The sequence below is a fragment of the Aquila chrysaetos genome, chromosome Z (genome assembly GCF_900496995.4).
Source record: "Aquila chrysaetos chrysaetos chromosome Z, bAquChr1.4, whole genome shotgun sequence".
Taxonomy (NCBI): domain Eukaryota; kingdom Metazoa; phylum Chordata; class Aves; order Accipitriformes; family Accipitridae; genus Aquila; species Aquila chrysaetos.
Window position 1 is genome coordinate 63,442,296 of NC_044030.1, and position 20,780 is coordinate 63,463,075.

Sequence of the window (20,780 nt, forward strand, 5' to 3'; positions counted from 1 at the left end):
CTATCCTCAGTCTTTTCACTCCTAATCCCAGCACCACCCTCAAGCACTCTCTTCTCTCCCTCTGCAGCTCTGTCTAGACTAGCATTTTTCCTCAGACCTCTGCAGTACACAAATAAAAGTGTTTCTAAAATTACTACTATACTGCATTGTCATTCAGTAATGCCAAACTCCAGTTCTTGGAAGCAGTGGTGGTCAGGTATAGAAAAACAGTTACTGTGGCTTCAAAAATTTATGAGGTTTGTTTTAACATTCTAAAACTTCTATTTGCCTTTTTGTTTCTCTCAGGGTCACATTTAAGGGCCTTGGTCACATTTACGGTTATGGAAAGAATGCTGCAAGTTTTGTGCTGAGACTGTTTACTTATTTTACTGAAAGCAAGACTCCTGTCTAATCTCAACACTGAAGGAGCTGTATCTTAGAAAAACATTAACTACTGTGATAGCTGGCAGCACTGCACTCTCTGAGAGAAATTATGTAGCACTGTGGTTAAATCACCCTAGGTTGTCCGCAATAGGAGGAGGAAAACCATGGGAAACGAAGAAAAACCTGATGTAAATACAGACTAGTCTATCGGCTTGGGTGAAAGAAAACTTGTGGCGCTGAATGCTGCAGAGCAGAGCTGGAAAGGCTCACATGACACTCGGGATGAGAGAGCTCTCAGGATACCAGCTTGGCATTGCAATGTTAGCCCTCGCTTTGAAAAGCCTCCAGAACTACACATTGCAAAGAAGGCACTAGTGTCCTCTAACAAACTAAAACATGTTTATTTGTGGGGTGCACAGGAACATTTTGGGGGGAGAGTTTTACAAGTCACAGGTACAAACTTTATCTTATTCAGGAAAGAGGTTTAGACAGGCATTTAATACGGTGTTCACACAACAGTTACTACCAAAGGCCTTAGTACAAATGCCCAGCAGACACCATTTGCTGACAGGGCACTGTAAACAAGTGAGATTAACACTGACCAAACATAATAATCTAATACTTCTCCAAAGAAGTGTTAATTTTAATTAATTAATTTTAATTAATTTATTTATTTTAGAAGAGACCAATTCCATCTGAGAAGAAAGGAAAACAGGTCCATCTAGATCTCAGCCCAGATTTTCTTGTAAGAGGCTGAAATGGCCGCAGAAGCTGGTACTCAGGCCAATCTCTGCCTGTGCCCCTCACAAGGGCTCAGCAGGAGGGCCCTTCCCAGCCAGCCTGCACGGCTGCTCTTTCTATACCCCTCCACTAGGACGTAGAAGTAGTATTCACATCTACTCCAGCCAGTAACAGAAAACCTCTCCTCCATTTATTTTTGCTTTGAGGCACGCTTGCCCATACTGAGTGTGAAGTTTTAAAGGTTCATGTGAAGGCAAGCACAGCTGGCAACCCTCCTTTCTTAACAAGGAAATTCCCAAATCTCTGCATAAGCACTGAAAAACATCTCCTCCTCCACGTATTCCACTACCTCATCTTCTCTGCTATGTACACAAGTTTTTGCCTGTAAATCGGCATGTTTGGGGAAAGAACTGTACATAATCATGAAACCAAGGAATTTTACCTATCTGATGTTGTGAAGAACACTGGCTAAAGAATAACAACAGTCTTCCACCTATAATGCAGGAAAAGTTTCAGTGTCCCCATCGCCCTACAAGTTCTCCCTTCTCCTCACCCTTCCTAAGAGGCAGTTAAAGGAGTACCTTCCCTCTCTGATTAAAAAAAGCAGTTCGGTTTCCACAACTCAGCCAAGTGTATCACATGTGGGGTGATCATGGAATGTGTAGGTCAAAACTCATTTCATACCAAGGCCAAAAATTAGCAATCTTTTCTCCTGCAAGGCCAGGCTGTATGTAATTCAGCTCACGATTTGTTTGTGAAAATCTCTACCACTTCATCAACAGTGATGTGAAGGCTCCAATTCTGAAACATACCCTAAAAACTTTCAAAAATGAAACAGGACTAGCTTGTCATACTGTGGGCAAAGACCCACCCGAAAAAAGGTGATTGCTGCTTGCAAGTAGACAAATTCTAATAGAAAAGAAGTTTAATCCTTCTATGTACAACCAGAGAGATGATTATAGCAAAAGCCATTACACAGACCTGGCTACTGCAATATACATTTCACGATCTGACAAGTTGGATTTTTGCAAGAGCAGAAAGTAGTGAAGAAATTCTAGGATAAAGTTCCTGTCCATTTATATAGCAACAGAGGGTATAATAATCCCATCAGAATGTCATTCTACATTCAATACTGAACATCATTCACTTCAAACTGTGGCTTCTCATGGTCAAACCCCTTGCAATTCCATTTCCAGACCCTGCACAGACTATTCACAAGCAATAGCTCCCGAGTTACATGACCTGTGGATTCAAACACAGCTTCACCTTTGCTTTCTGCGCACAATTAGATGCACACATAGTCCTGCTAACTAGTCAGGCTGTTTCTAACATGGGCTCAAAAGCAAGGAGACTTGAATAATTACTTTTCCAAGGTGCTTGGTGGACATAATGCATATTAAGGCATTAGAGACTTTGACAAAGGCATGGAAATAAAGGGAGGACTTGTGAGAAGTCCAGCATAGTCCCACAGCAACCTTATATGAATTAATATGCTTCATAAAGGGAAACATGGGGCTTATCCTTAAGAGCACAACATGTAAATGATGGTGAAGACTTTGTAGTGCCTGTCAATAAACAACACAGCTTCCAAAACGGTGCCTGCAGTTTGTAACTTTCCATGCCACAGAAATGTCTGTAACTTTCCAATCACAGAAATGATTTCAAAGCAAACATCTCAAGACAGAGTGAGGTTTTGCAAGCTAATTAAGTGGGTACTACAAGGCTGCTAAGGGGCCACCTTCTCTCCCAATTTAGTGAGGTGAATCAGCTCAGTAAGGGACAGCCCAGGACCAGACCCAGTACAAGGGAAGCAAATGGAGCGAATGGTCAGGAAGAGAGGCAGGGGCAGAAGAACCATGTCTTTGGCAGCGGCTATCCCTTAAATTGGAGCCTCTCTCACTATCAATACTGATAGTGCTGCTTATCCTCTGAGAACACAGGCTCAACAGCCATATTTTGTCTTGCTTTGTAAGGCAGTGCAATTTACTCACCTCTGCCATATAAAACTGGACAAAAAAAATTGAACAATGCAGATGATACAGTGTTCCAAAACACTGTGTAAACCCACAATTATTAGGAACAGATCTACGGCATACTGATAAACGCATACTTTACAATTAGATATATTCCTTGCAACAAAATGTTATTGATATGTTCAGCCACTGTAAATAACTCTCCCTCAGTATCCAATTAAAAACACTGAATTCTGTCAAAAATAAATAAATAAAATACAACAGTTAAGAACCTGCGAACATGTCCTTACCAGCATTTGTTGCTTAAGTTTTCAGCTATACAGCCACTCCCAAAATAACAAGCAGCTCAGGCAACTTCATCACTTAGGAGATGCTTTACTGTGTAACTTGGATGATGAGTTTTATTTATCACAAAGCATTACATAAGGTAGAAGATAACAAAACAAGTGATAACGATCATTAAGTTTTCCCTTTTATATTCACTGGAAGATAAAAACATCACTCAAGTCAGAAAAGGTGACTAATCTACCCTTGCTTTGAAGAAAATTACACTTCCAAAGCCAAACTTATAAAAGCCATCCTTAGAAGAGTCCATTCAATACATAAGCAAAAAAAATTTCAAAATGTCAAAATTTACTTCCACTAATTAATATCAATAAAAATTCTTCCCCAGAAATATTTTAATTACATAAAATTGATTACTGATTTTAAGTACCACCATGAAATACTTCGGAAGTTGAACAGTGTATCTTTAAAACCAAAATGCAATACCAATAATAAATCAATATTTGGCACATAGTATTCCAATGCAAAAGTTATCTAACTTACCTTCTTCATGCTGATAATTACACTAATATGCATTGGAATTTTTCAAAACATACAAGAAAATGTTCTGGAGTCATTGTCCTAAAGCATTACAGAATGCTCAAGTCTTACAAATTTTATAGCAAGATGTACTCTGAATGCAGTTCACCAGCAACAGTACAGATAATAGTTCCTTAAAGATGCTAAGACTAGTAAAATCCTAATAGCATAGGCCTCATACTGAAAAAGGAGGGTAAATTTGTGAACCATGAAAGAAATAAGATTGCCTTAATGCATCTTTTCTATTTTTGTTGGAAAGGAATATTATGTACTCACAGCTTTTAGCAACAAAGAAATGCTTCTCATTCCATCAATATCTTGGAAGGACGTTAGATTAGAACTGAGTTTGCAGATGGGTTGAGAGTTTGTTTTGGTTTAGTTGAGCCTTTTCAGTCAGATCATTATTACCCAAAGAGTAACAAAGGAACTGGCTAAGCTGCTCATTAAATTATTGCTATTTTCAAAGTGTCTTGGAATATCCAGAAGTTCTAGAACAGTGAAACTAAGCTGTCATACCATAGCACTCCTTTAAAAAGACAAACACGATACTAGCTGCCATCAGGAACGAATTCAGGTATGGTAACGTACTTACTGTCACTAAAAACAGTTTTACACATATAATAGTCTGCCCAAACAGATCTTGGTGCAAATGAGACTTCAAGTCTGGTCAATAAACATCTCAGGTGACAATACACTGAGACATTTGTAAAACATTCAACCTAGGTCCTCACAATGTTTTCGTAACTTAACTAGCACAATACAAAAATTTATACATGATACAGGAAACATTAAAACTAACAGATTTGAAAAAGTAACTGCACATTAAATGTTTCTAGTCAATCACATAGAGTTATGTTCTTTGTTTAATACAATTCAATACTGCTACCAGTGATCTGGAAAAAAAATTATAACTTTTCTAGCAAACAACACAGAAGAGGTAAATAACAGGAACATGACAATTTATCATTGGATAAAGCAGCCTTGTTTGAACAATATGCATTCTAGTCTTGCTAGACATCAAGTCATATCAAAGCACAAAAAAACCCCACAGACATAATATACAGCAAGATTCTGGAAAGCAGGAACAATGCAAAGAATTTAGGTACTGTCACAGATAAACAGCTAAATAGGAGCTCTTAATGTGATGGTATAGCTAAAAGAATAAACATCCCTCAGATCTACAAGCAGGAAAATCTCTCATGGGAGTAAGGAAATGATACAACTGAGCATTGAGGGGCTGAAGTACAGTTAGTTGTGGCATTTCCCAAAGGTTACAGAAAAGTCAGGAGGAGCTCAAGAAAAAACAAATTATAATGAAAGCTGAACTATAGTGTGCAGCTTGAAAAGTTTAATTTATTCCATTTAGCCAAGGCTAAAGGAGTACCTTGGTTGTTCAGTATGTGTATCCCCAGCAGGAAGAGATTTTTGGGAGGAGATAAGTTGTAAGAATAGTGAATTCCATCCTATCCCTCCCTCACTCATAGTGGAGTTAGGGGTTCAAACTGCAGGATTCAGACGAAAAAGCAAAAAGTTTTAAATTCACCTTACCCATTGTAACACAGCGGATTTCTCATCACTGTAAATCTTATATGCCTTTCTACCTAAAAAATAATCACACTTCAAACAAGAGTTAAGAGGATTGATAAAAAAAATAGTAGACAAGGTTCTACAGCCTGTTTTATATAGGAAGTCAAAATAGAAGATCTTATTGAGCTATTCAGTCCTTAAAATGTACTGATTAATAATTGCTTTTTATATTACTCTTAATTACAATAATTGAGATCTTGCTCCCTCTAGCGGTTGATGTTGATGTTTATTACCTCCCTCTACTGACTTCACACGATTTTCACTGTGGTACAGTGTAAAAATAAGTCGAAGAAATCACAGAAGTATTTTGTGGGTGTACAGTGTGTATCTTCCAAATTTCTAAGTTTACTTAGGACTGTTTATAAATACACATAAACACTATTGCTCTAACCTGAAGCAATAGTGCAAAATTCTGAAGCAACGTGCAAAATTCAAATAATCCTCCCACTGCTCTAGTTTATTATATTATAGCTCATTTAATATAAACACATTTAGGAAAAGCAATGGTCCCAGCATCCTTCCCATTTCTGAAAGGTTCTAAATAGACACACAGTATTAATTGGAAGTTAAATATATTGTGTAGCCATCTGCATCAGGCATCAAAATTCACATCAGGCAACACTATTTTTAATCCAACATTTTGCTATCTGTAGTGGAGTGAGCCAACCATGCTAACAGCTATGCTACCTTTGCTCTGGTCCCAGAGATTAGCTTCTCCTTCTGAGCTAATTTAACAACCAGGCAGACTCATGAGAAAGTGTAAAAGAGTTATTTCCCATTTTTATCATTGAATTTACATTTATCTTGGCACGTAGAGAAAGCATTTCTACAGTTCAGAAGTGCTACTTTATGTGGTAAGCAAGTCCAGAAAGGGAGAGAATACAGAAAGCATCTGATAAAAATGTCATCATTTTCCAGATACTGTAGTGCTTGGACCCTGACTTCATTATCACAAATGCCAGAGGGGAAAAAAAAAATACTGTATTACATAGCTTAGTATTAACCTATTCTGCTTTGTTTTTCCAGTGCTTTTTTGTCAGCACTTAGCAGCATCCTAAGAGGATGACACCATTTTTTCAAATCAATAATTAACCATTTTTGTGGCTCCAGTAGCACTGGTACAAATGTGAAGGTGGATGTGTTGTCCAACAGATATGTAAAAAGCCGTAACGAATTTTTCCATGGTTTGGGGCATTCATGTGAAGCAATCATATGCTTCAGCGACTTATTTCACTGCACTGGCTCAGACCACTCTACATACTTAGAATTTCTCCTGACCTCACACATCTAGTCATATTTTACCATGCATCTTTTAAAATCAACAGCCATAGCCTATATGGCAAATGACATTATCTTTAAGGGTCAAAGTGAAATTCCTAAAAAATTTCTTAAGAAAATGCGGATAAAATCATTCTTCTAGAACAGTAGGTACTTAGCTGTTGTTATACATTCTGCATCATAGCTGCAGTCAACTAAGCCATATTTTTTGAGATTAATTCTTAATTCAACTGTAGAAATTTTTTTTAAATAGAAGTTTTGGGTTTTTTAAACTATAAACTTAAAATTGTGTTCTTTAAAGTTTAAAGCCAAATAATTCTGGTAGACCATATAAACATTACACACCGCATATAATCTTTCTGTACCTTTTTAAGATTAAAATATTTGTATTAGACTTTTTTTACTAGAGAAACTTATTGTTTAAAATAGAGCTTGAAATACATCTGTGAAAAAGACTGTTCAGCATTTTTCAGTTTTGGGTGGTTTTGTTTTGTTTTAATAACTTGTTAGCATATGGAAAAGAAAAATTCAAAACAAACTACCTTCAGAAGGAAGGACAGTTGAGTAGAACATTTTGTCATGCCGTCACAGCATTCTGTTTTGGAGAATCCCAAACAACATATTCCTACGAGAGGAATACTGCTCCTTATACAGAGCCATTTCTTCATGTTCAGCTCTGCGCCCAGCCAGCTCACTGCCATAGTCACCAGAGTAACAGACTTAAGGGATTCTCTATGCAAAAGTCAAATGAACTAGGGAAAGAAATCAAGCTCAATTCCTGTTTGATAGCATTCAACCCTGATAGGTTTGGGAAAGCTGTCATCATGAGTTGTAACTTCTCATTTTTAAGACACCTTTGGGGGTGGTGGGGAGGTTTAATGGACATCAGCACAGTGAAGCACTCAAGCCTGTCAATCAAAGTCTAAATAGATTGATTCCGGTGATACTGAATTTAAAAGCAGTTATTCAGTATAAATGCAGTCTTCAGTGAGACAGAAAACTTGATCAGCTGTAATACTTACACACTGAATGTCTTAAATTAATCAGCCAATCAGCACAAGACTGATGGCTATAGATCCATTGCAGGTCTCTGTCAGAGCAAGAAAATTAACTGCTCCTCCCCAACATTGGCAAGTACTGTGTTTATTTCAGCTATTTCGAACACACAATTTATTTTCAAATCCTGATTTAAATCACAGTGAATAAAAGTCAGGTGCTAAGAATTCAGAGCTTTGCAGTATATATACACCCAAGTAGTTGCATTTCCTGAGCTTTTCCCTGCACTCATCTGGCTTCATGCTTCAGCTGATCTGCGTGATGGATCTGTTGTCAGCAGAACAGTGTGAGATGGAGCACCTCATGCAGTGCAAGCCAGCAAATTGGAACTCGGGGACATAGGAAGTTAAAAGGGGAAACATTATGCTTAAAAGAACATTATGTGGACTGCCCATTAACATTACCCTTGGTATTTCAAACAATGAGCTGAGCATACAGCACTGCAAGTTGATAACATCCTTAAATCTCTTTACACAACACCCTGAATGCTCTTCTACTCAAAAGGCTAAATAATAGTAGTTCTGTTTCAGCGCACACCTGACAGTTTAAATCTGAATTTCTGAATAACCCTAATTACACTCAGCTCATACTCTTTACATCCGTGGGGTTTTCTGAACAGTTAAATACCCTGTCCCTCAGATGGTGCTGCAGCTGAATAATCCAAATTGTACGTGCAGATGATACGGTTGCTGAACGGAGCATCACTGGAAGCACTAGAACTAACTACAGAGAAAGAAGGTAATTTTACAGAAACAAAATGGAAAGCAAGCATCTAGAAGTACAAAAGTGGTAAAGATTATTTTAGTTAGTTACGCTTGTCAAAACATGAGAGAAAACCCTCAAAATGAAGGACAAAATACTAAAAATGATCTCTCATGGCTAAGATGCCTCAAGGTCTAAGACCTAGTGTTATCTAGTCATTTAATCTCTGTTTGTACTTCAGTTCTCCACCTGTAAAGCAAAGATAACAATGCCCCACTACTTCTTGGGAGTGGAGTGAAGATAATTCCATAATCATTTGCATTAAATGCTCAGATACTAAAAAAGGAGGAAAGAAAATGAGTGGACAATAGCAGGGAGATCTTATTGAGGCTGACCACTCTACGGATTCAGAGGTACTGCATGATTTCTACAATCCCCTCCTCCCTATAGGCAAAGATGGTACAAACATAAGTTAAGATGGACTCAGATGAGTTAAGAAACAGTCTTAAACCTCTCCCTCATGCAGGGAGAATGACAACAATCAGGGAGGATGATGTGACAAGTCACAGACTTCCACCTTCCACCCCCAAAGACAGGCAGACAGATTTCATTTTAGCTTTGTAGGACCGAGAGTGCACCTCAGTGTTCCGAAACATACAAACTTTGTTTCCATACATACAAATCAGCACCTCAACTGGCCCAATGCTCCATCAAAACCATGTAAAACAAGGCATGCAGGATCAGCACAACCCATGCTAGTTGTTTATACCTCCAGCATCCTGGAAAACTCTACCAGTCATAGTGAAAAAAGGGAATTAACTGCTCAGCTTTCAAGTAGCAGTTCAAACCACTAAGAGTCCTAATTTCACAGGTATCAGCCAACCTGGTTGTTCCACTCATGTAACCACACAGGATGTTAGTTTATGAAAATATCAATATCCTGATACAAAAGGGACTTAAAAACATTTATCATTACAAATATACATTCTTTGTATGCCAGAAATAAAAAATAAAATAAATTAAAAAAAAATCTCAAGACCCCTTCATCATTAAATCAGCCTCTCCTTTGACCATCTCCAGTCATGTCTGGACATGGCTTACCATGAATTTTATTGAGTCTGAACTATGTGTGTAAAATTATCTGTTTGTTTCTCTCAAACCAGCGTTCTCATTTATCTCGGTATTTTGAATTTTTTTTTAAGAGGGATTGGTTCTTTCAAAACTTATGCAACACTTCAATTCTGCAAAATTTACAAGAAACCATGCTTAATATTGGCAAAGGATTATCCCAACATATTCCATGTAAGGTATAGCCTATTCTCTATCCTGCTGTTCCTCAACACCCATGCTTGCACACTTCTATATATACACAAAAGAAGAGGATTTCATCAGTCCAGTGGCAGACAGCATGTGGAGAGCCTAAATGTTCTCCTGGCAAAGTATAGAGGTGAAGGAGGAACATACCAGACGGCCCATAATGAAAGAGACTGGCTTCCGTTGATACATATCTACACCAGCACTTCTTATGATCCCCTCCTCTCAGGTACTACAGCAGTTTTTAAAGACACTTCCAGGTTTTATCAGCCTGGGAGGTCACAGAGCATTAACCACCTTCCTAAACGCAACAGCATGTTTTCCAGTGTACTTGCCAACAGAACTACAGCAATCAGTCTACAACTTCTAAAATACGACAAGAACTTCTTACAGACTGTTGTGGCTGTACTTTGGGGTCTCACAGAGATGTCTTTTATAGTCTTTTTGTTATGTGAAAGTTTTAGGTCCATTTCTGGTCACTGTTTACTTCTCTATCAAATCACAAATTCACCTTCCTGACCAAGCAGCATCATGTCATCTCTCATCCAAGAACCCCTGTTGGAGCAATCCCCCTCTCAACTCCTTCAAGGTACACATTTTGGCTGTAAGACACACTAACTTTTTGCTAGGTAGCCCTGAGGCTCTCAACTCCCATTGGCTTTGCTCTACTGAAGTGTTACTGTGCTCGAGCCGGCAACTGCAAACCACCTCCGCTTTTCTAGCCCAAAGAGGGCCTTGCTGTTCTCTCCTACCAGCAGGTCCTGAAGAGCAGAAAAAACAGCCTCCACCACTCCTGGCATAAAGAGAGGACAAGCCATGCTTTTGCTCTAAGACAGCAGCTTTCTTCCTGCTATGAAAGAATTTTTTGCAGGCCTGGGTCATTCCCTCCCACAGTCTGTAAAGCTAACAGTCAGTCTGCTGCAGAGTACCCTGTGGATTTGGGCCCCTGATTGCTCTAGTACGAGCTCAGAAGGTCATACTGCTCATCAAAGCCAGACATCACAACATACACCCAAGACAACACAGTATCACATGAATACTGACACTATTGGCACGCACGCACAAGGAATGGTTACCACTGTGATGGATGCACTCGACCCCCCCATAACCAAACCAGCAGCAGTTTGGTACAGGCTCCAAAGGAGGTAAAAGCCTGAGCTGTACCCGGGGCAAGAACTCCTCTAGCAAACCCACAAAGGACCAGAGTGACACAGTGAAAGTTGTGGATACAAGGAGTCTCACGCCTACCTCTCCCATTGTATGCAATCTGACTACAAGTCAGCCACTTCATCTCATAAATATGACAGCCTAAGTGAGCCTTCTCTGAGCTCTCCCTGCTAGGCAGCGTGGCTCCATGTTGGTAGTCTCCAGCAATGAGATCTTTTACCACGACACATTGTTGGATAAGCCCCATTTGAATTCTCCCTGGACGGCAAATGGACTGCATGCCTGGCAACTTTCCCCTTGAGCAGGGATGCCTCTCAATATTAAGAGATATTAGTCATTTAGCTTAAATAAGTAAGTTTTAAATAGAATGAATCATTTAGGTTTATAATGTTGTGTGATATAGTACACTCTTTGTTTAGCTTTACTTACTTAGCATGAGTAGATTTGCTGAAGCCTTAGGCTGCAAGCTGTAAACTTGCACTTAGATTTACTGAACAGGTACCTACTTAGTCGAAACGGGCCTCCACAGCCAGGGTAAATCAGGAAGTAAGGAGGCTTCAAGGCTACAACCATCAACAGCACCTACAACAACCTGCAACAAGATAACGAACGGCCTGTCTGGAGACAGCGAAGGAATCCAGTAAGGAGTCAGAAGGCATCAGGCCAGAAACACTGTTGGACCAAAGGGCCTGTGGAAGACGTGCAAAGAGTGTGAAGAATGCGTGAGGGGCAGACAAATAGTCTGTATGGGCATAACTGCCCAGGGATTTCTTTGTTCGGGTCCTTCCTTCCTTCCCTTCCTCTCCTTCTCCTTCCCCCCTTCCTTCCACTGGTCCATCCCCAGAGGCACCCAGCTGGAGCTGATCCTGCTGCTGTAGCACTCTATTAAGTTACTTATTTTTATAAGACTCGATGCCCAAGAGTCTGTTTCAGGAAACCAAGGGCTTGAACTTCAGAGCGAACTAACACCGGACACCTGGACGGATCAGTAAGTGATTAATAGCATGCTAAACTTTGAAATCCTAGGTGATATAAAGGATTGATTGTGCACATACAACCTTTTGGACATAAACCATTGACCAAGTCTGAGACTAAGTCTGGATCCAGCTCCACCTAGACTCCTCTCTGAGAAGGAGTTTAGAAAGCAAGGGGTTCCTTTCTGAACCTCATGACTCAATAGGAGGTTTTCCTTACTCTTTTTAATCTCTTAGATATAAACTGTTGACCAGGTCTGAAACCAAGTTTGGATCTAGCCATACCTAAGCTCCATTAGGAGTTTAGAAAGCAAGAGGGTCCATTGTGAACCTCATGACTCAATGGGAGAGTCTCTTACCTTTTTGCATCTCCAATCTCTGTGCAAATCATTCAAAATCAATTCTAACTTGATTTTCCTTTGTATGTTTGTCCCACGCAGTAAGTAATAGAGTGAACCTTGCCATCAAACTCTGTTAAGTCGCACTTGTACAGATTATCTAAGGATCCTAAATCACTCATCCGTGACAAACCACATATTGACAAACACACTAGGCTTTGAAAGTGGGGTTACCAGGAGGTGGAGACAAGGACACACTCAAGTTGGTGTCATTCCAACATTAGGTTCCTCAACACCTCCTGCTTCCCAGCACCATGCTCTAGCCCAGGACTAGCTTCCAAGACCACCTAAGAAAACTGGTGTCACAGAAGTAGGCAGAATCACTTCCTCAGAGCTGTTCAGGACTACATTCACTACATTGGCTCTGGGACCATGCTGCACATTTACAATAGGCCAGTTGCATCTCATCTCATAGCAGAGGATGGAGTCACCAGGAGAGCTGATCAGTTTGTGCTCGAATCATGCCACCAGCTGTCCTTCCCCTGCAACATGCAGGGAGACCGCTCTCCTGTTGAAAGCCAAGAGACTATTTTGCTGAATGGCTCTTCTGATCAGGAGCACTAGCCATCCCTGCTCTAACCACTAACATATCTCGTAGATGAAGATGACAAACTAGCAAAACTGACACCAGGAAAAGGGCCGCTAAGTCTCAAATATAGCAGTTTGGTGACATTCTTCAGTTTTCTACATCTGCAAGGCACTGCCTCTAGGAACCTACATGTTCACTTTTCCTCTGAAATGGTTAGCAGCAAGCGAAAGGAGCAACAAGATATCTGACAAACACAAGGACTGAGAAGATTTCTACTTAGGGGGGGCTGGGTCTCATGCTTCTTCATTCCTATTTACCACTTTGTTTCCAAAACTTCCATTTTTAAAGGTTTTAGAACTTGCAGCTGTGAAGTTATCACTTTAGTAGTATTCAAGAATAAGCTAATACCAAAACAAGATACTTTCCCTAAGGGATCACCAACTTTCATTGCAAACCAATTCAGCCTGCACAGCAGTGAAAACAAGTTATGTTGTGTATAGCAGAAATAATGAAGCCCTCAAAAAAGGCCACTGCAGGGACAGCAGTGCTTTTCTGACACACACCTCCTTCTTCTGCATTCCTCACTTAAAGCACTGGGAGTCTCAAAGCATTTCTTCTGCTTGAATTGTGTGTCGTAGGGAAGGCTGATGCGTGCAGTGCTAATTTCTGTTCTGCATCTATTTTTACCAAGGTGCAATAAAATGATGCAGATGCAACATAATGCTGCAGCGTTGGCACGGAGCAAGGTTGAGAATTTCCAACCCAAGAATTTAGCCGCAGGATTGTTTCTTTGGCAACTCATACAAGGACCAGCTGAAATCAGTCACTGTGCTGCACAAAGACTTCAGAATGTCTTAATTTGGGATAACAGGAGTGGAATTACCTCATGAAATACCTCTCCTGGAAGAAGTGAGCCACTGACATCCCTACCAGACCAAACTTTCAAAGAAAAGTAAAGGATAACTGGCAGGCTAACCTAGCAGTCTCTCCATATCTGCAAGAATTGACTGGCAACAGACTACTGACAGTAGTCACACTTTGGACAATAAATGGATCTTGAATTCAAGATGTTTTAAATGCTTTCCTATTAAATCAGATGAAGCCAATTATGAGGCCATACTACAGAAGTCTGAATTTTACATGCAGGTTGAGACAACTGAGCCTCAGGACATTTACAGTCGTTACTAATAGATATGTCACTGTCTGACAAGCAAAGCCTCTAGGTCAACAGGTAAGCTCACTGCAGTGACTACTGATCACTGTTAGCAGGTAATTTGCATGTACGTGAAATTCTGTGGTATGACAGAGAAGGAAGAGACCAGACTGTCCATTTTCAAGTATATTTCAAGACCTGTCTAAAGGTATTTTCACATATACAATGTGGATCAGTTACTCAAATTTCAGCCACCTCCTTGGCTTAGAGTTATTTCTTAACACCACGCATGGAGTATTCAACTCACCTAGTCACTATGTGGCCCCAAGCAGAGCTCCATGCCATCCTCCCTCCCTTCCTCCAATTTTTGATTTAGGTATGTGTTGTGGTTTCAGCCCAGCTGGTAACAAAGGACCACACAGCCGCTCGCTCACTCCTCCCGCCCCCCTCCGGTGGGATAGGGGGAAGACGGAGGAGAGAAAAGAAAAAAAACCTGGAACCTCGAGGGTTGAGATAAGGGCAGTTTACTGGGACAATGCAAAAAAAAGTTACAACAACAACGACGGTACCAATGAAAGAGTATACAAAAAAGAGTGATGCACAGTGCAACTGCTCACCACCCGGGACCCGACGCTCCGACACTTCCCCCACCAAAAGTCGAGAGAGAGCCAGAGAGCCCTCCCCCCGGCCCACTCCCCATTTATATACTGGGCATGATGTCACATGGTATGGAATAGCTCCTTGGCTAGTTCAGGTCAGCTGCCCCGGCTATGCCCCCCCCACCTCCCAGGTTCCTGTAAAAATTAACTCTATCCCAGCTGAACCCAGGACATTATCCACCCCTTATTCTATACCATTTACATCATGCCCAGATCTTACATTTTCCAATCAACCACTACCACTTTCCTTGTCTTATATATATATATATATATATATGTATATGGACCCCCACACACACACAAACACAAATAGTATTCCCTTAGTCGATGGGTTATCCCTCCAATGTGTCCATCAATTTTATTTAGTCCATGACTTTGGGGCTCCATCTGTTGTAACACTTCTTCAGGATAAGAGAGATGGTGTGAGGTGTTGGGTTGTTGTATGCTGTCTCTGGAACTTCTGGCTGGTACATTTGGTGCCACCCACACCCTTGGTCTGCAGGTCGAAGATGTTGATCTTGAGGAAATTGTTGGGCGCCAGTTCAAGTTCTATCACTGTTGTACTTGGCTCAGTTTCAAAGTCCATCCTTCAGTCATTTGGGTAATTCTTACAGTAATACCCTTGATATGGCATATAGACACTATAGATACAATGACATACACTGGCAGGTTATTTAGCAGTTAAATATCATACAGCCTAGTTCACTGGCTATTCTTGCCCAAAATCAAATCTCCCTGAGGTACACATCGAACTTCCCCATCCTTCTGCATCACCCACCAGGTGTACCCAGGTCCCTGAGCAAAAACCACCCCTTGGATGGGTTTGTCTCTGCTTGAGGGAGGACTAACCCAGACTGTCTTCCCTAACATACTCCTCATGTGCACTACAGGAACTTTATCCCCTTCTACAGTATGTGGAAGTCTTGGTTGGGCGGGGCCCGCCCGATTGGTGGATCCTCTAGTATTAACTAACCAGGTGGCTTTTGTTAAATGTGTATCCCAATGTTTGAAAGTTCCACCCCCCCATTGCTCTCAATGTAGTTTTCAGCAGTCCATTGTATCGTTCGATTTTTCCGGAGGCTGGTGCGTGATAAGGGATGTGATATACCCACTCAATGCCATGTTCTTTGGCCCAGGTGTCTATGAGGTTGTTTCGGAAGTGAGTCCCGTTGTCTGACTCGATTCTTTCTGGGGTGCCGTGTTGCCATAAAACTTTCTCTTCAAGGCCCAGGATAGTGTTCTGGGCAGTGGCATGGGGCACAGGATATGTTTCCAGCCATCCAGTGGTTGCTTCCACCATTGTAAGCACATGGCATTTGCCTTGGCAGGTTCGTGGGAGTGTGATATAGTCAATCTGCCAGGCCTCCCACTGTTTATATTTCAGCCATCGCCCTCCATACGACAGGGGTTTCAGCCGCTTGGCTTGCTTAATTGCAGCACATGTTTCACATTCATGGATAACCTGTGCGATAGTGTCCATGGTTAAGTCCACCCCTCGATCACGAGCCCATCTATATGTTGCATCTCTTCCCTGATGGCCCGAGGTATCATGGGCCCATGGAGCCATAAATAGCTCACCCCTACGTTGCCAGTCCAGGTCCACCTGAGACACTTCAATCTTGGCGGCCTGATCTGCCTGCTGGTTGTTTTGATGTTCTTCAGTGGCCCGACTCTTGGGTACATGAGCATCTACGTGGCGTACTTTTACCACTAGCTTCTCTATCCGAACAGCAATATCTTGCCACAGTGCGGCAGCCCAGATGAGTTTACCTCTGCGCTGCCAACTGCTCTTCTTCCATTGCTGTAGCCACCCCCATAGGGCATTTGCCACCATCCATGAGTCGGTATAGAGATAGAGCACTGGCCACTTCTCTCTTTCAGCAATGTCTAACGCTAGCTGGATGGCTTTCACCTCTGCAAACTGGCTCGATTCACCTTCTCCTTCAGCAGTTTCTGCGACTTGTCATGTAGGACTCCATACAGCAGCCTTCCACCTCCGAAGTTTTCCCACAATGCGACAGGACCCATCAGTGAACAGAGCATATTGCCTCTCATTTTCTGGCAGTTTATTATACAGCGGGGCCTCTTCAGCCTGTGTCACCTCCTCCTCTGGCGACATTCCAAAATTTTTGCCTTCTGGCTAGTCCATGATCACTTCCACAATTCCTGGGTGACTGGGGTTTCCTATGCGAGCCCGTTGTGTGATCAGTGCGGCCCACTTACTCCACGTGGCATCAGTTGCATGATGTGTAGAGGAGACTTTCCCTTTGAACATCCAGCCTAGCACTGGCAGTAGGGGTGCTAAGAGGAGCTGTGTTTCAGGACCAACCACTTCTGAGGCGGCTCAAACTCCTTCATATGCTGCCAATATCTCTTTTTCAGTTGGAGTACAGCGAGCCTCGGATCCTCTGTATCCCCGACTCCAAAACCCCAGGGGTCAGCCTTGGGTCTCCCCAGGTGCTTTCTGCCAGAGGCTCCAGGTAGGGCCATTCTCCCCAGCTGCAGTGTAGAGCACATTTATAACATCTTGTCCTGCCCGGACTGGCCCAAGAGCTACTGCATGAACAATCTCCCGCTTAATTTGTTCAAAAGCTTGGCGTTGCTCAGGCCCCCATTTAAAATCATTCTTCTTCCGGGTAACTTGGTAGAGAGGACTTACAATTTGACTGTAATTTGGAATATGCATTCTCCAAAAGCCCACAACACCTAAGAAAGCTTGTGTTTCCTTTTTATTAGTCGGTGGGGACATAGCTGCTATTTTGTTGATCACATCCATAGGGATCTGACGACGCCCGTCTTGCCATTTTACTCCTAAGAACTGCATCTCCTGTGCAGGTCCCTTGACCTTACTTTCTTTTATGGCAAAACCAGCCTTCAAAAGGATTTGGATCATTTTCTTCCCTTTCTCAAAAACTTCTTCTGCTGTGTTGCCCCATACGATGATATCATCAATGTATTGCAGGTGCTCTGGAGCTTCACCTTTTTCCAGTGCAGCCTGGATCAGTCCATGGCAAATAGTGGGGCTGTGTTTCCACCCCTGGGGCAGTCAATTCCAGGTGTACTGGACACCCCTCCAAGTGAAGGCAAACTGTGGCCTGCACTCCGCTGCCAAAGGAATGGAAAAAAATGCATTAGCAATGTCAATTGTGGCATACCACTTAGCTGCCTTTGATTCCAGTTCATATTGAAGCTCTAACATATCTGGCACAGCAGCGCTCAGCGGTGGCGTGACTTCATTCAGCCCACGATAATCTACTGTTAGTCTCCATTCCCCATTAGATTTCCGCACGGGCCATATGGGACTATTAAAGGGTGAGTGAGTCTTGCTGATCACTCCTTGACTCTCCAAGTGGCAAATCAGCTTATGGATGGGGATCAGGGAATCTCGGTTGGTGCGATATTGCCGCCAGTGCACCGTCGTGGTAGCAATTGGCACCTGTACTTCTTCAACCTTCAGCAACCCCACAACCGAAGGGTCTTGAGAGAGACCAGGCAGGGTAGACAGCTGTTCAATCTCCTCCGTCTCCAATGCAGCTATACCAAAAGCCCAACGGTACCCTTTTGGGTCCTTGAAATACCCCATCCTGAGATAATCTATACCAAGGATGCATGGGGCCTCTGGGCCAGTTGCAATGGGGTGTTTATGCCACTCATTCCTGGTTAGACTCATTTCAGCTTCCAATACGGTTAGCTCTTGGGATCCCCCGTCACACCAGAGATACAGATGGATTCTGCCCCTTTATAACTTGATGAAATTAGGGTGCATTGTGCACCAGTGTCTACTAGAGCCTTATATTCCTGTGGGTCTGATGTGCCAGGCCATCGAATCCACACTGTCCAGTAGACTCAGTTGTCCCTCTCCTCCACCTGGCTGGAGGCAGGGCCCCTCTAATCCTGGTTAGAATATTCGTTACTCACTTTTCGCACACGTGAATCAGAAGTCCCTTCAAGAGGATCAGAAATGAGATCAGCCCATCTACTGCATCTGGGGGACTGCTCACAGGAAACTGGAGCAGCAGTTTTCCAAGAAGAATCCTCTTTTCTGGTTGCTTTTTCTCGCAACTCCCGTACCCGTGCATCCAGGACTGAGGTAGGTTTTCCATCCCACTTCCTCATGTCCTCTCCATGGTCACGCAGGTAAAACCACAGGTTAGCCCGTCGTGTGTACTTTCTCTCTCCTCTCTCTTGGGCAGAGGAATGCTTACTCCCAATAGCTGCGATGCGGGCCTGTACAGGTGGGGAGGAAGACATATCCACTTTGAATTGCTGGAACTCTCGGGACAGTTCCTCTACAGCCGAGACACAGGCCCGTAGGGAGGAAGAGAGACTTCCTTCGTATTGCCGGAGTTGGACAGCCAATTCATCCACCGTTTGTCCGTGGCCTTCTTTCCAGGACATTACTGCCAATGAGTTGGCATAGGTTGGTGGTGCACTTCGTAGAAACTTCCGCCACATGGGTTGTGTGCATTGGGCTTCATCTGGGTCTATGGGTGACGGCGCATTTTCTGGATCATTATAAATCACCTCCAGCACGGCTAATTCCCTCAGGTACTGGTTACCTCTCTCCATGGTGGTCCACTTGCCTTGGTGACATGTAACTTCATCCTTGAAGGGGTATCTTTCCTTTACACCTAACAGAAGTTGCCTCCAGAGGCTGAGGACTTGTGTTTTTCTCCCAATCGCCTTGTCAATGCCCCCTTCCCTAGACAGACATCCCAACTGCTTGGCTTCCTTACCCTCTAATTCCACACTACTAGCCCCATTATCCCAGCATCGGAGCAGACAGGTAACAATGTGCTCACCTGGGTGGCAGCTAAAATCTTTTCGCATGTCACGCAACTCACTCAGGGATAGAGATCGGGTGATTATTTCAGGTTCTGCCTCTTCCTCCTGTTCTCGTGATGACCCTGGTTCATCTTCATCTCTCACTGAGCGAACTGATTTCTTTGTGTGTTTCTTTTTCTGTACAGGGGCAACTGATACTGGCACAGGTTGGTTCTCTGGTTTAGCTGCAGTACCTGTCACCGGGGTTGGGGTAGCCACGGTGCCTGATACCGGGGTTGGGGTAGCCACGGTGCCTGTTGCCGGGGTAGGGGTAGCCACGGTGCCTGCTGTCGGGGTAGGGGTAGCCACGGTGCCTGCTGTCCTGTTTTCCATCTTTTCCCCCTTTTCTCCCTGAGGGTGCTGCCTAATATCAAGCAGTGTTTGGCAGATACTGGCCAGGGCCCAGCACAGTGCAGCGAGTTGTACGTCTTTGGAATAGCCACAGCATTTTTCTTTCAAATATTCTACCACTTCATGAGGGTTCTGTGGTTGTTCGGGAGTGAACTTCCAAGCCACTGGGGGTGAGAAGTTCTCCAGATACCTGCCCATATCCTCCCACATGCCGTGCCACCCATGAATATCCAGCTTGGGGGCAGATCTCTGGGTGGTACTCTTAAAGAGCCTTTTTGTAGCCCTAAACAAGACCTGAAACATATTCAGGAGGCATAGCACTAACAGCACACTGGCTTGTGCATCCCAAGGATATTCAAAGTTCTCAAAAGCTGTTGTAATTAGTCGGAAGAAGGGAGGCGAACGGACGGGGGGAAGTATCCCCCCCTAACTTCCCCATGGATTGGCTGTAATTACCAATAAAATCCGATAGAAGGTGCCCAAAGTATGGAAATGATATCACTGCCTCATACAGATACCAGCTTAACCTCATGACCAGTGATGTAATCATTTCACAAGTCAACATTGCCCAGTACAGCAAAATGATAATCCCAATCACTCTCCCAGAGGTGAGAAACGTAACTACAGGCAATACATAGAGCATATAAGAACTTACAAAACGCCACCATGTAAACAAATTAATCAACATTGTGACTAACATCTATTTATCTAATATAAGGAATGCGTATGACAAATTTGTTTCAACACGCTCTAGCCAGATCTGCCGTTATCTCAACCCTTCCGTGCCCCATGTTGGGCGCCAAAAAAGACTGTCGTGGTTTCAGCCCAGCCGGTAACAAAGGACCAC

General features: G+C 42.7%; 1 protein-coding gene across 12 annotated transcripts in view; it reads right to left on the minus strand.

Annotated features, from left to right (window-relative positions):
- The window catches only part of MAST4 (microtubule associated serine/threonine kinase family member 4), a 313,563-nt gene that overhangs the window by 113,366 nt on the left and 179,417 nt on the right, over positions 1–20,780 (minus strand). The gene's annotated exons all lie outside the window — the stretch shown is intronic.